Source organism: Panulirus ornatus, chromosome 10, assembly GCF_036320965.1.
Source record: "Panulirus ornatus isolate Po-2019 chromosome 10, ASM3632096v1, whole genome shotgun sequence".
NCBI classification, from domain to species: Eukaryota; Metazoa; Arthropoda; class Malacostraca; order Decapoda; family Palinuridae; genus Panulirus; species Panulirus ornatus.
Window position 1 is genome coordinate 3,477,501 of NC_092233.1, and position 14,708 is coordinate 3,492,208.

Consider the following 14,708-nt stretch of genomic DNA (forward strand, 5'->3'; position numbering starts at 1 on the left):
GTGTGTGTGTGTGTGTGTGTGTGTGTGTGTGTGTGTGTGTGTGTGTGTACACACAGGAGTAAGGACGTGGTGCATGTATACAAGGCTACGAGACAGGCCAACACACACACACACACACACACACACACAAGAACAACAGTAATTTTTCTTTTCCAATTTATGATAATTCTTTTTATGCGTGTTCATATATTCACTTCACCTGTTGTCTCCTACAGTTGCTTTAATGTAAACTCAGATATCTATCACTATCTTGATTTATTACATAATGAGACTGTACAACGCGAATGATAAATAACATTGTTCTGAAACTAATGTGAACAGAGCATACAAGGTGTAAGTATCTCTATGTACACAGACACACAAACACACACACACCACATACTGCATATGTATATATATATATATATATATATATATATATATATATATATATATATATATATATATATATATATATATATATATATATATTTTCTTTTTTTTTTTCTTTTCATACTATTCGCCATTTCCCGCATTAGCGAGGTAGCGTTGAGAACAGAGGACTGGGCCTTTGAGGGAATATACTCACCTGGCCCCCTTCTCTGTTCCCTCTTTTGGAAAATTAAAAAAAAAAAGCGAGAGGGGAGGATTTCCAGCCACCCGCTCCCTCCCCTTTTAGTCGCCTTCTACGACATGCAGGGAATACGTGGGAAGTATTCTTTCTCCCCTATCCCCAGGGATAATATATATATATATATATATATACATATATATATATATATATATATTAGGTGTGATGTGGTTTGCTCGCGTAAGTAATGAAACGGTGAGAGAGATGTGTGGTAATAAAAGAGTGTGGTTGAGAGAGCAGAAGAGCGTGTGTTGAAATGGTTTGGACATATGGAGAGAATGAGTGAGGAAAGGTTAACAAAGAGGATATATGTGTCAGAGGTGGAGGGAACAAGGGAAAGTGGGAGACCAAATTGGAGATGGAAGGATGAAGTGAAAAAGTTTTTGAACGATCGGGGCCTAAACATGCAGGAGAGTGAAAGGCATGCACTGAATAGAGTAATTGGAACGATGTGGTATGCAGGGGTCGGCGTGATGTCAATATATTGAACCAGTGCATGTGAAGCGTCCGGGGGTTCACCATTAAATGATCTGTGGGGCCTGGTTGTAGATAGGGAACTGTCGTTTCGATGTATTGCACAGGACAGCTAGAGAATGGATGTGAGCGGATGTGGCCTTTCTTTGCCTGTTCCTGGTGCTACCTTGCTAACTTGGGAAACGGCGATCCAGTATAAAAAGAAATACATCTATATGTGCATGTATGTATATTAAGTATTCTCATATTTGTTTACCGTTTCCCACTTTAGCGTTGTAGACGAAGAAGGACCTCATCCACTCACGTCCATTCTCTAGCTGTCATGTGTCATGCGCCCAAACCATAGCTTCCTGTCCACAACCAGACCCCAAAAACATTTTTTCCGTTGATTTCCCCGGCTGGCTTATATACTGTGTCAGTCCATTGCCAGCACGTCGCCTCCCGTATAACAATTACTTTATCTCGTGCACGCCTATCACCCTCTTGCATATATTGTATTGAAAAGAGAGAAGAAAGCAAATGAGAGTGTGTATGCTTGCGTGTGTGTGTGTCTGTGTGTGTGTCTGTGTGTGTCTGTGTGTTTGTCTGTGTGTATTTGTGTGTGTGTGTGTGTGTGTAGAGAGAGAGAGAGAGAGAGAGAGAGAGAGAGAGAGAGAGAGAGAGAGAGAGAGAGAGAGAGAGAGAGAGACGTCCACATACGTAGATCTGACACCATTCATGAGGGTATAATTGAGCCGCAGGAATCCATCATTCTCCGGGCTTATCAAATTGCTACCTCTGTCAAACATAATGCTAACCATAACACACATTATCCTCCCTCAAAACCCCACCATATGATCGTGGAGTGGAGGTTAGAGACACTGGGAAGACCTGCAAATGTATGCAAATGACTCCCCATTTCCCGACAGTTGACACAGACCAACTTGACAACACCCATCATCCATCAGGAGAGAGAGAGAGAGAGAGAGAGAGAGAGAGAGAGAGAGAGAGAGGGAGAGAGAGAGAGAGAGAGAGAGAGAGAGAGAGAAAGACCATAAAGAAACTATCTGTAGTAACTGTTGATCAAATTCTTTTGTTCAGCGGAAATAAATTGGTTTATTTTTTCTTTAATTTGGGTCCCTTTTGCAAGATATGTTCTTGCATATCTGATCTGCATGATGGATAGAGTTCTAAATGCTCGCGGTTTATAGGTAATGCTATATTATGGATAGAATTTAGCCTCTTTGTCTCATCCTAGGGTAAAAGAAAAAAAAAAAAAGACATTTCGCTTATTCACGTTTTTTTTTTTTAATTTTTGGAAAATATATATAACTAAGGCCAAAATATCTATTGAAGGATGATATTTCAAATATTTTCACCAGATATCAGGAAAAGAATGGTTTTGATATAACAGAAGAATAACTAAATTATATACTAAATCATATTGATCCTCCCCAGTCTGATGCACATTACTCGCCTTCCACCTCTCAATTACCACTCTCCCATACAACGTACCAGGTACACTCAACAAACTTGTACCTCTGTGGTTCGAACACTTATCTTTGTCCCTCCTGTCTTCATACAATGGCACTATGCATACATTCCGACAATCCTGAGGCACTTCACCATGATCCATACATACAGAGAAAATTCTAACTAACTAGTCAACAACACAGTCACCCACTTTCTTACGAAATTCAACTGCAATACCATCCACTCCAGCCACCTTGCCACATTTCACCTTACGCAAGGTTGTTACCGCCTCTCTTCTCTACGCCAAGCTTCTTTCCATGACTCTATCACTTCGCACACCTCGCTCACCAAAACACCCTACGTTTGCCGTCTTATCATCAAACACGTTCAACAGTCGGTCAGAATACTCACTCCATCATCTCCTCGCCTGATCGCTAGCTGTTATCATTGTTATCATTATTATTGATATTCTTATTATTATTATCATTATTATTATTATTATTATTAATATCATTATTATGATTATCAATATTATTATTATTATTACTATCATTATTATCATTATTGTTATTATTATTATCATTACTATTATTATTATTATTATTATTATTATTATTATTATTATTATTATCATTATTGTCATTATTATTATTATTATTATTATTATTATTATTATTATTATTATTATTACTTCTACTAATATCAATATTATTAATGATACAAACGACAGTGATCTATCGTAAGTGACCCCAGGATAGTGAGGTTCAGATTTCATCAGCCACACATCAAAAGCTTTACCTGTGCAGTGAGAGCATGAGGCAGCGTGTCATCTCTTATCCATCCACCGTCTTCACACTCACATAAAAGCGAAATGTGGTCTAATATCCAATTGCAAACTGCGACTTACTGTTGCTAAGGTGAACTGGGGAGAAAAAGAATAACTGTTTTGTCTTATATTTGAATCAGTTTTACCTTTGCTTCTACAGCATGAAGAAGTGGATATTACATTCCCCATGTGTGGGAGTGAACACTGGAACTCCTCCTTGATAACTAGGACAAATACCTAATTAATTGACCAGCCCCAGGGAGGGATTAACAGCTGGGTTGAGTAAGGAACGACTGCCGCAACCAGGATTCGGACCAATGCGCTCGACTTCAGGATGCCCATTGATGCGTAGCCGTCACAACGCTATATATATATATATATATATATGTATATATATATATATATATATATATATATATATATATATATATATATATATATATATATATATATGCGAGAAGACGGCAGACTTAGGCCGTAGACTGCCGGCCTGCGGTCGACCGTCATCCATTGTGACAATCTTCTCATAAAGTTCTACATTCACACCCTGTCTTCTCTCTCCCCTCACCTCTCCCCTTACTTCTCCCCTTACCTCCCCCCCTTACCCCTCCCCAACACACACACACACACACACACACACACACACACACACTCCAATTTTGTTCTCTGTATCTTGCCAAGTCATATTTTCTCGCCCATTTCCCAACTCTCTTAAATTTTCATCTATCTTTTTAATAGGGTCTGCGTCAGCCGGGGCCATTGAAGACGGTCTGAGGGTACGTGACGACCATGCTTTTCGCCGACTCTATTTCCTTGTATTTTCATTATAAACTTCTGGCTTTCTTGGTTGTATTTTTCCGCTTACTGTTGTATTATACGAGCTGTGTATGTTTCTTCCTCCTCGTGGTTGTATGTCTAAGCGGTAGACTGGTGAGGATGTTCTAGATATCGTGGGATTTAAAGTCATGCCGCTGCCACTGCCTGGGTTTCTGTGGCGCCATATTTTCACTACGGCTCTGTCGTGCCACACAGCTACATTCTCGAGAGAGATAACCAGATGACTGGCCTTCACACTAATACCCTCACACACACACACACACACACAAACACACACACACACACACACACACATATATATATATATATATATATATATATATATATATATATATATATATATATATATATATATATATATATATATATATACACATGATTCCACGGACAAAGAGGTAGTTGATGGTGGGAGGGATTTATGGTCGCTTGGGGTAACTTATGTCGCCCTTTAATGTCTGGAAGGTAAATACGGGGAGATTAATGGTGATTTCCACCATCAGGCGACATAATTTCCACTCATTATTTCATTTCAAAGACGATTAATTTAGCCACTACGGGAAACAATCCATTATCCTCCATGGCTGGTGTGGGGTGTGGGGTGTGGGGTGTGGGTGTTGGGGAGGAGGTCGTCTCCCGCCTCGTGATGAATCACCCTCAGGCAGGAGAGTAGGTCGTTCGCACCTTATTAATTACTCGGAATTAACTTAATTACTTCTGAGGACTTTATTTAGCCTCTTGATCACGACTGGTACGACTCTCGAGCGCGTCTGTACGACCCTGGGGATATGATGGCCCTGTTTTTGACTCGGCCTTTCAGGTTTTGGTTAAAGGCTAGACTGATATACCCAATTGTTGTACCGTCGTGTTCAAGGGCCATATCATCGTGTTCAAGGGCCCTATCATCGTGTTCAAGGGCCATGTCATCGTGTTCAAGAGTCATACCGTCGTGGACAAGGGCCATATCATCGTGTTCAAGGGCCATATCATCGTGTTCAAGGGCCATATCATCGTCTTCAAGGGCCATATCATCGTGTTCAAGGGCCATACCATCGTGGACAAGGGCCATACCATCGTGTTCAAGGGCCATATCATCGTGTTCAAGGGCCATATCATCGTGTTCAAGGGCCATATCATCGTGTTCAAGGGCCACATCATCGTGTTCCAGGGTCATACCGTCGTGCACAAGGGCCATGCGTTCGTGCTGGATCCTACCCCTTGGTATCGAGTCGTACCACCATCCAACAAGAGTTCAGCTGCTTCGTACGTGCAAGTTACATGTTACTGTCGTTGTGCTGGTTGGCTGTGTGGAGTAAGATTGAACACAGTTATATTGAGAAGTATATTGAGAAGTATATTTTCTTTGTTTCCTCGCCTATGTTTATTATAGATATTCTTTGCACAAGCTTTATCTGCAGTGTCACTCTGTAAGCTCCTTCATCTTTTTATTATCTTCCTGACTCGTCTTATCACTCATATTATTTTCTAATCTAATCTTATAGAATGATTTATATGTGTCTCTGTAAACATTAATTACTTTATGGGCCATTATACCCAAAATGAATTTAATATATATATATATATATATATATATATATATATATATATATATATATATATATATATATATATATATATATATACATTTATATATATATATATATATATATATATATATATATATATATATATATATATATATATATATATATATATATATATATATATATATATATATATATACATAATGTGTGACTTCTTGCATATTTACATTTATGTAGTATGACAGTAAACATTTCGGGTGTTCAGTAAAGCGTTATAAACACTGGGAAACTAAAAGGATCAAGTTGTGAAAAAAGATATCTTTAATGAACGTCTGTGTAGAAGTCAGACAGCACAAAGGCAAGCCGCTTGGCCAGCAGGGTGGGCAGAGAACACGTCTGTGTGTGTGTGTGTGTGTGTGTGTGTGTGTGTGTGTGTGTGTGTGTGTGTGTGTGTGTGTGTATGTGTGTGTGTGACTACCATTTCTACATTACTAGGAGATGTTTTTGACTCATGGGACCCCATCACGTAATGAATTTCCTTAAACTAAACCACTGCCATTAGTTGTGTTATATATAATGTAACTGCCAAATGGGCATTCATAATAAGTATCAAATATAGTAGAAAATCAAGCGATATATATATATATATATATATATATATATATATATATATATATATATATATATATATATATATATATATATATATATATATATGAAAGATTTTATAGATTTTCTTTGACTTGTGTGTTTGTTCATCACACACAAAAGGAAGACTGTAACATGAAAGGTGTCGTATAACACACACACACGCACACATTTGCTCATCTTCGGTGATATGACAGACCTGAGGTGTCAGGCCATATGACAGGAGTGTCACACGCTTGTAACATCTTCATTTGTGCATCTGTGATGGTCTTTCACAGAGCCACCCATGTAACACCTCTGCTCATCACACCTGGTGATACCTAATTACCTATTTGCATATGCTAATTTCAAATCATAATATGCGAAAAATTCTGATATGTTTATGCATAGAGAGTTCGCTGTAGAGGGAGAGAGATTACTCTTTTCCTTTTCTGATTATCTTTTTTTTCTCTTTTTGTACATCAAAGGCATGAATAATTCTGGGTTTCTTTAAAGGGGGATGGTGGATTTTTACAGGATCTTTATATATTAATAATGGTTTCTAAATGGTCTTTATAAGGTAATGGTGGTTTCTACATGTGTCTTTATCAGGGGATTATGGTTTTTACTAGGTCTTTATGAGGGTATTGTGGTTTCAAGAGGGTATTTATAAGGTAATCGTGGTTTATGTATGTTTTCTCACAAGAGGATGATGGTTTTCTACGAGGTTTTTATAAAGGGATGCTGGTGTTTACAAGTGTCTTTATAAGGTAATGGTGGTTTCAACATGTTCATTCATAAGGGGTGGATGGTTTTTAAGGATCTTTTTAAGAGGATGGTGTTTTCTACAGTTTTCTATAACGATGGTTTCTATGGGTTTTTATTAAGGGATGGTGGTTTCTAAAGGGTTTTATAAAGGGATCGTGGTTTCTATAGAGTTTCTACAAGAAGGCAGTGGTTTCTCAAGGGTCTTAGTACGAGAGTTCGAGTTCTTTCTTTCTCATTTTGATTTCCCCGTTGTCTTCTCATTTCTTATCCCAGTCACTTTTGTTCCCAGTGAGTCTCACTGTTTTCTCGCCAATACTTCTCTTATCTCTTAGTCTCTGTCTTGTTACTGCCTTGCTCATCTTTCACTTAGTGTCTCTCTGGCACCCTCTTCTCTCTCACTCTGTTTCTCGCTACAGTTCTTGTCTTCTCTCACTCGTTGTATCACTGCTAACTTCTTTATCTCACTTCTGTGCCTCACTGCTACTCTTCTTCTCTCTCACTCTGTCTCACTACTGCTCCTCTCTTTTCTCTCTCTAGTTCCCACCACTGCTGACTTCCTTATTTCTCACTTTATGTCTCACTATCACTCTCCGTATCTCTCATTATATGTTTCAATCCTTCCCTCCTCATCTCTCACATTATGTCTCATTGATACCCCTACTCCCCTCCCTTGTCTCTCAGCCTATCCCTCCTCCTACCATTTTCGTCTCTCCCTCTTGTCACATAAAAGAAAACAACCTTGACACACTATCATGTTTTGAGTAACTGTTACTCTGATCTCCACATGGTTACACTTTCCTTGTCACACATGATGAAAAAAAAAGCTAAATTATAATCATGAAACCAACACAAACAAAGTAAATCACAGGGACTGACTACGCCTTCTTTGAATCTCCTCTTAACTCAAAATTATATTCATCCACTCCTCTAACGTGACTTAGAATGTACGGAGGTTAAGTTAATTCTGGCTATTGCTAAGTTGTTAAACAATCATCCGATTAACACTAATACATCGTTGAGGGGTTAGAGACAGCACCTTCCTGCCTCTTATGCTGGAGGTAAATCCCTTCTGAGTCATACATGAGTTACATATTTTAAGAACACTATTCTCATCGCATTAAGGCTGGAGAGGAGTTAGTTAGGACGAGAGAGAGAGAGAGAGAGAGAGAGAGAGAGAGAGAGAGAGAGAGAGAGAGAGAGAGAGAGAGAGAGAGAGAGAGAGAGAGAGAGAGAGAAAAGAAATGAGATACAAAGAGGGTAAGAAAGTGATCGTTTTTGTGTGTGTGTCTGTGATAATAATGATAAGAATGATAATGGGGATGATGATAATAATTATGATTATGATCATAATGATAATAATAATAATCTTTCTTTCTTTCATACTATTCGCCATTTCCCGCGTTAGCAAGGTAGCGTTAAGAACAGAGGACTGGGCCTCTGAGGGAATATCCTCACCTGGCCTCGTTCTCTGTTCCTTCTTTTGGAAAATCAAAAAAAAATGAGAGGGGAGGATTAAATAATAATTAAATAATAATAATAATAATAATAATAATAATGATAATAATAATAATAATAATAATAATAGTAATAATGATTATAATAATACTAATGCTAATAATGATAATAATAATGATAACAATAATAATTTTTCTGTATCAAATTGTCTTCCTCACAACACTACGCTAGTGTGAGGAACAAATGAACACAAGTACACATGTAACCTCTGGCTGTCATGTGTAATGTACGGAAAGCAGAGTCCACCATCCATAGTTTCCGTAAACATGGTTCTTCTTGACCACTTCATAGTCCAGACTGAACCCAATAACAACACGTCGCCTCCCATACATCACAGCGACCCAGTTCATTCGTTACAATTCATGCCTCTCGCCATCTTGAAATGTACAGGCCACTGTGCCCCAAAGTTCCCTATACTCCATCCTTCCATCTCGTTGTAGATCCCTCCCTCCTACTCGCTCCTTCCACTTAACACATAGACTCCTTTTGTCAATCTCTCTTCGCTCATCCTCTCCACATACCCGAACCAATTTAGTGCGCCCTGATTGGTCCTCTGAAATCCGACTTTTCCGTTCTACGCCTCTCTCTGACACTGTCATTTCCCACATGTTAAACCCGTCTTATGCCACATAGCGTCCACAAGAAATTCATTTTCACTATATCTACCGCCTCATTTGCTTTTAAAGTTGAAAGCCACATCCAAACAGCACTATCGGGACCCCTAAGCCATCAGACATACCCATATCTGCCCTACCTGACACCGACTATACCTTCCGCATTTCTCTTTAAACACCCCAAAACCTTAGCTTTCCTCCTCCTGTCCTGTGACTCACATCTGGCCCCCGTGGTTGCATCCGATGCAGCAACGTTCACTCTCAAGCACTTGAAAGCACAGCAGATCCTGCAGGTCCTCCCCATCTAAGCTCACAGTCAGGCTATCCTGTCCTGTATCCCCTTCCCCCACCCTTGCTCTACCTCATTATTTACTTTTGTTGACAGTTTACTTTCAACTCTTTTTCCAGGCCCTCCTCCACCCTCTCACCACCAGTCTCCCCCGCATCATCAGCAAACAGTAAGTGGTTTACCTCCTGCGCCTCGTACCTTGTCTATACTTAAAAGGTGTATTAGATCAACTGCAGCAGCCAGGGGCCTTACATATAAAATGTGTAAGTAGATACAGACCTATAAGAAAACTCTTAAGCTTTTAGCCAAGGGGCGGGGAGTATCGTAGCCCAAACACCCGCATTAGGCAAGAGCAAGAGGGGCGCCCGAGCAGGCTCGCTCCTAGAGTTCAGTACAGAAATGCAATCTCCCAACACCGCGTGATAAAGGGGGCAATTGGGCGCATGGCGCATAGTATAAAAAAAACATCCTTGAGTCTATGAACCATAAAATGGATACAGTGTGCTTCTAATCTCTCTCTCTCTCTCTCTCTCTCTCTCTCTCTCTCTCTCTCTCTCTCTCTCTCTCTCTCTCTCTCTCTCTCTCTCTCTCTCTCTCTCTCTCTCATTTGTTTCTCTTTCACTTCCTCTTTCTTCCTTTATCTATCTTCTCTCTCTCTCTCTCTCTCTCTCTCTCTCTCTCTCTCTCTCTCTCTCTCTCTCTCTCTCTCTCTCTCTCTCTCTCTCTCTCTCTCTCTCTCTCTCTCTCTCTGTCCTTCCCTATCTCCAAGTACGTATCTCCCTTACCCACGCCCCTGATCCCAATAGCCACCTCTCCCTTCCTTCCTCTCTCTCTCCCTCTCTCTCCCCCTCTCTCCCTCGCCATCTCCCTGGCGTCCTCCGCGCTTCTTCCCTCTCCCTCTCGCACTTAACTAGAGGAAGAGAATGAAGTAATAAACACACTGCCACATTTATGGTCATTGGAAGCACTAAACGACAACTATGCAAGTTACGTTTTAAGATCATGTTCTCCGCTAAATTTCACACCCCTTGGCTTTCCTCATAGAGAATACCTTACGAGGGTGCCCACTCACCGCAAGAGAAAGGGTTATGGCCTCTACGAGAGGCTTGTGATTAAAGGAGTTCATAGCTTAAGATGGAAGCCAAGCTAGGAGGCGGGATATTGGCCCGGGTATTTATGTTATGGTTGTGTGAGCGGGAGGCGCTCTGCTCCTTCCTGCAACCCGGGGATAAGATTTTGGGTCGTGTCATTTGAGGACGTGTTGGCTACACAGTGTCGGAGGGTGTATGAAGGCTAGTAGGGACCTGGGATGAGGAGGAGGAGGAGGAGGAGGACGACGACGAGGAGGAGAAAGGTGGTAGAGAGGTTGGGAGTATAGATGGGAGTGAGGATGAGAGAGAGAGAGATACAAAGACATCATCATCACCCGAGAGATGCCCTTTATGTTTATCTAGTGTGTTACGTTTTTGACTCAGGTGTAGGACAGGGTTACGTCTGCAGGTGACGGTAAACACAATGATTGGCGTAATTCGCTTATAATTTACCTTTTTGAGGCAAAAATGACGGAATTCATGAGTGAATGCAGACAAGCCCGACCAAACTACCTCGTTGTGAAGAGGATCTGTCTATTCCCGAAGAGTTTTATGGATAAAATGGTGGGTAATAACTATTATGGTGCTTGATCACAATATGAACAACTAATATTATGTTCTCTGAGAACTTGAGTGAAGGATTCTGTGGAAAATAATGAGGATAAGGAGGTACTCTGACGTACTGAGTGAAGTTAAGTCTGCTGAGTTTGGGGGGACTAACCCAGGGCTAAAGGGAGGGAGAGTTGTTCTAATTGTTACATAGAAAAAAAGGAAAAAGAGGAGAAAGAGAAAACAGTTCCTCTCTAGGCAACAGACACACCCGCTGGTCATGAATGTCTAATTACCATGAAGTGTTCGCATTAGGAAATTATTTAACTACTCTGTAATTCTTAACCTTGTAGGCTATTGTTTGCCCACTAGGTAAAGTGTTTACTCAGCAGACAGTTCAGTGACTGTTTACCCAAAAGGCAATTAGTTGACAGTTTTTATCAAAAAAATTTAGACCCATAAGTTTCTTTTGGTATGTGAAAGACCTATAATGGGAAAAGTTCCAGGAAGGAACTGCCTCAGGTGGAACTGATTTTAGTTTTAGGAACGTTGACTAGATGTAGCCAGAGAGAGCATTTCAGTGATGGTGTGGGTGAAGGGTGCACAACGACCACGACGTAGCGGGAAGCAAGTGATGAGGGAGTGAGTCTCAAGTGCCTCTGGACATGGCAAGGTGTTGAGCACACTATGAAGGATGTGTTGCTCTGGAAAGATACATTTCCAGGATATTAAGTTACGAACGTTCCCAGCCCGCTCTCCTACACTTGATTGTGTTCTAGGTCTACCCCTACACTCGCAGATGCTCTTTGTTCATTCCCATACACTCAAAGACCACCTAAACCGCCACTCCATTCATAGGGGATCTGAACCTTCCGCTTCTCTCAAAGATGATTTGAAACTCCTCCTGCAGTCACAGAAGACCTCAACCTCCCCCTACACCCACAGACATTCTGAACCTATTCCTGCTCAAGCAGATGTTTTGAGCCCTGCTCCCTGCTCTGATACAAGTTCTAAGCCTCCTCCTCTACACTTGCAAGCGACCTGAACCTTTCCTACGCTCACAAGCGTTCAGAGCCTTCCCTACATTCATAAACGTTCCGGATCCCCTATCTAATAGTACGCGTTCTGAACCCTTACACACACACACACACACACACACACACACACACACACACACACACACACACATTCTGAAAAACTGAGAGGCTTCACTGCTCAAGAAATGTTTCTTAACCATCAAATGGCCTCCATAACGACGGAACTGCCGGTCTGAAGGACCCTCATTCTGAACCTCTGTGCTCCTTAACAACCCAATGACCTCGTAACGACTCAACAACTTATTACACTGGCGCCCCCAAACAACCTTGAAGAAGAGGTGTTCTTCAAATAGACACATCAATTTCGGGGGCTCTCGAGGCCTGTGGGGCTTCTTATGTTGCCCGAGCTGAGGCGGCCGTAAATATCGTGGATGAGATGGTGTGTCTTAGCATATGTTACCCTGCAGAAGAGGATGAGATCGTGAGTGGGAGATGGAGCGGTGGGGAGTCGGGTAGAGATGACTTGTAGGGAGTATGCTGGGGTGGGAGGGAGAGAGGTGAAGTGGGGAGATGATTGATTTTCATTCTTTTTTTTTTTTTTTTGCTGCAAAGCGGGAATTTTGCTGTCAATCCTCACCTATCTTGTGGGTGGTAGTGCGTCTACCCTCACCCATCCTGTAGGCGGTCGTGCGAGAGAGGACACAGAGTGCGTGGAAGGACCGAGCAGTCTCGACGATTGAAGTACAAGAAGAGGGTATTGAGGTGGGGAAGAGAACGAGAGTTGATATGGGGTATAGAGACTTGACGTGGTGTTGCTCAGGATATGATGGCGGAGAGAATGATGTAGCGTAAGTACATGGAGGATAAAACCCTTGTGTGAGAGTTGAAATGGCTCAGTGTTAGAGGACGGGTCAAGATACTAAGAGAAAGAAAAGCAATTGACATGGATACATAAAGGAGAAAGATTTAGGATAAGAGAGTTTGCAGCGGGTGGAAATTGAGGTGATTGAAGGCGAAGGAAGGAAGTGAGGATGATAGCAGCTGTGATGATGGCAGAAGATATCAGATAAAGATGGATGGAGCTGGAGGACTGGGGATGCTTGCTGCAGGAGGAGCGATATGGAGGAAGATCCAGAGTGGAGGAGAACTGAAAGAGAATGATGGTGCTGTTAACAGGAAATGGGGTGAGGTGGTAAGAGTTGTGGTTGGGTGGATCATAAAAGGGAGGGTAGTGGGGAGGATAGGGCGGGGTAGGCTAATGTGTTTGACGGTGGAAGAGGATAAAGAAGAGGACATGGGAGGGAATGATGTGGAGGATATTGGGTGGATGCTGTCATCACTGGTGGATGAAGGAGGGAGCACAGTGGAAGAAGATGGTACAGCACAACTCTAGATGTACGTGAATAACATCAGGATGCGAAGAAGTCGACCTCTAAGGCTCTAGAGAACGTCAATGACGTTGATGGATCTAGAGAACGCCAATGACGTTGATGGATCTAGAGAACGCCAATGACGTTGATGGATCTAGAGACCGCTGATGGCTCTACGATGATGGCTCTAGAGACCGCCTATGGCTCTGAGGAACGCTGATGGCACTAGAGAACGCTGGTATCTCTTGAGAACTCCGGTGGGTCTAGCAAACGCTGATGGCTCTAGCGACCGCCGATGGTCTTAGAGAACACTGATGGTTCTAGATAACACTGATGGTTTTAGAGAACTTTCGAAACTGTCACTAGTCCATTTCACACTGCATGTCTTCATCAACAGCTGATTTCACCCATCAGTCGAGCTAGAACGATGTTTCGTCACTATACACCAAGTCTTCATCGAGGAAAAGGAAAGAAAAAAGACAATACATTCTTCGACATGCGGTAAAAACGCACGAGAAAATGTGTTTGTAATATGAGAGGTTGATTTGTTAGTGCTGTTGGCAGGCTTTTACGAATGACGTATGAAAGGTTACGGTTCGTTGCGGCAAAACACAAACAAACAGAGAGATACTGAGAGGGTTCACTGAACAGTATATGAAGCAGTTTCATTCGGCCTGGGTGGTTTTGTGAAGCAATGCATCGTGAAAACTTAGTGGCTCTTGTCTGAGATGAAACTGTTCCTAAACATACGATAAAACTGATGCAATCTACATATAGTAAGAATGAAGTTTGTCAAAGATATCATGGCACGTGAAAACCCACTCCTCCGTAACAAATCCTCCATGACAAAAACAAAACGATTCGGAACCAAATATATATGAGTTACACCTCCATAATTACTTCTTAATGATAAGTAAAACGATGTAGAAGGGAATTGTACAAGTCGCACCTTCATAACAATTCCTTCGCGGCAACCAAAACAATGGAGAACGAAATATATAAGAGCCACAACTCCATAACTATTCCTCCATGCTAAACAAAGCGACTTGGAACCGAATAAACAAAAGAGGTCACACCTCCACAGCATTTCCTCCCTTGTAAACAAAAC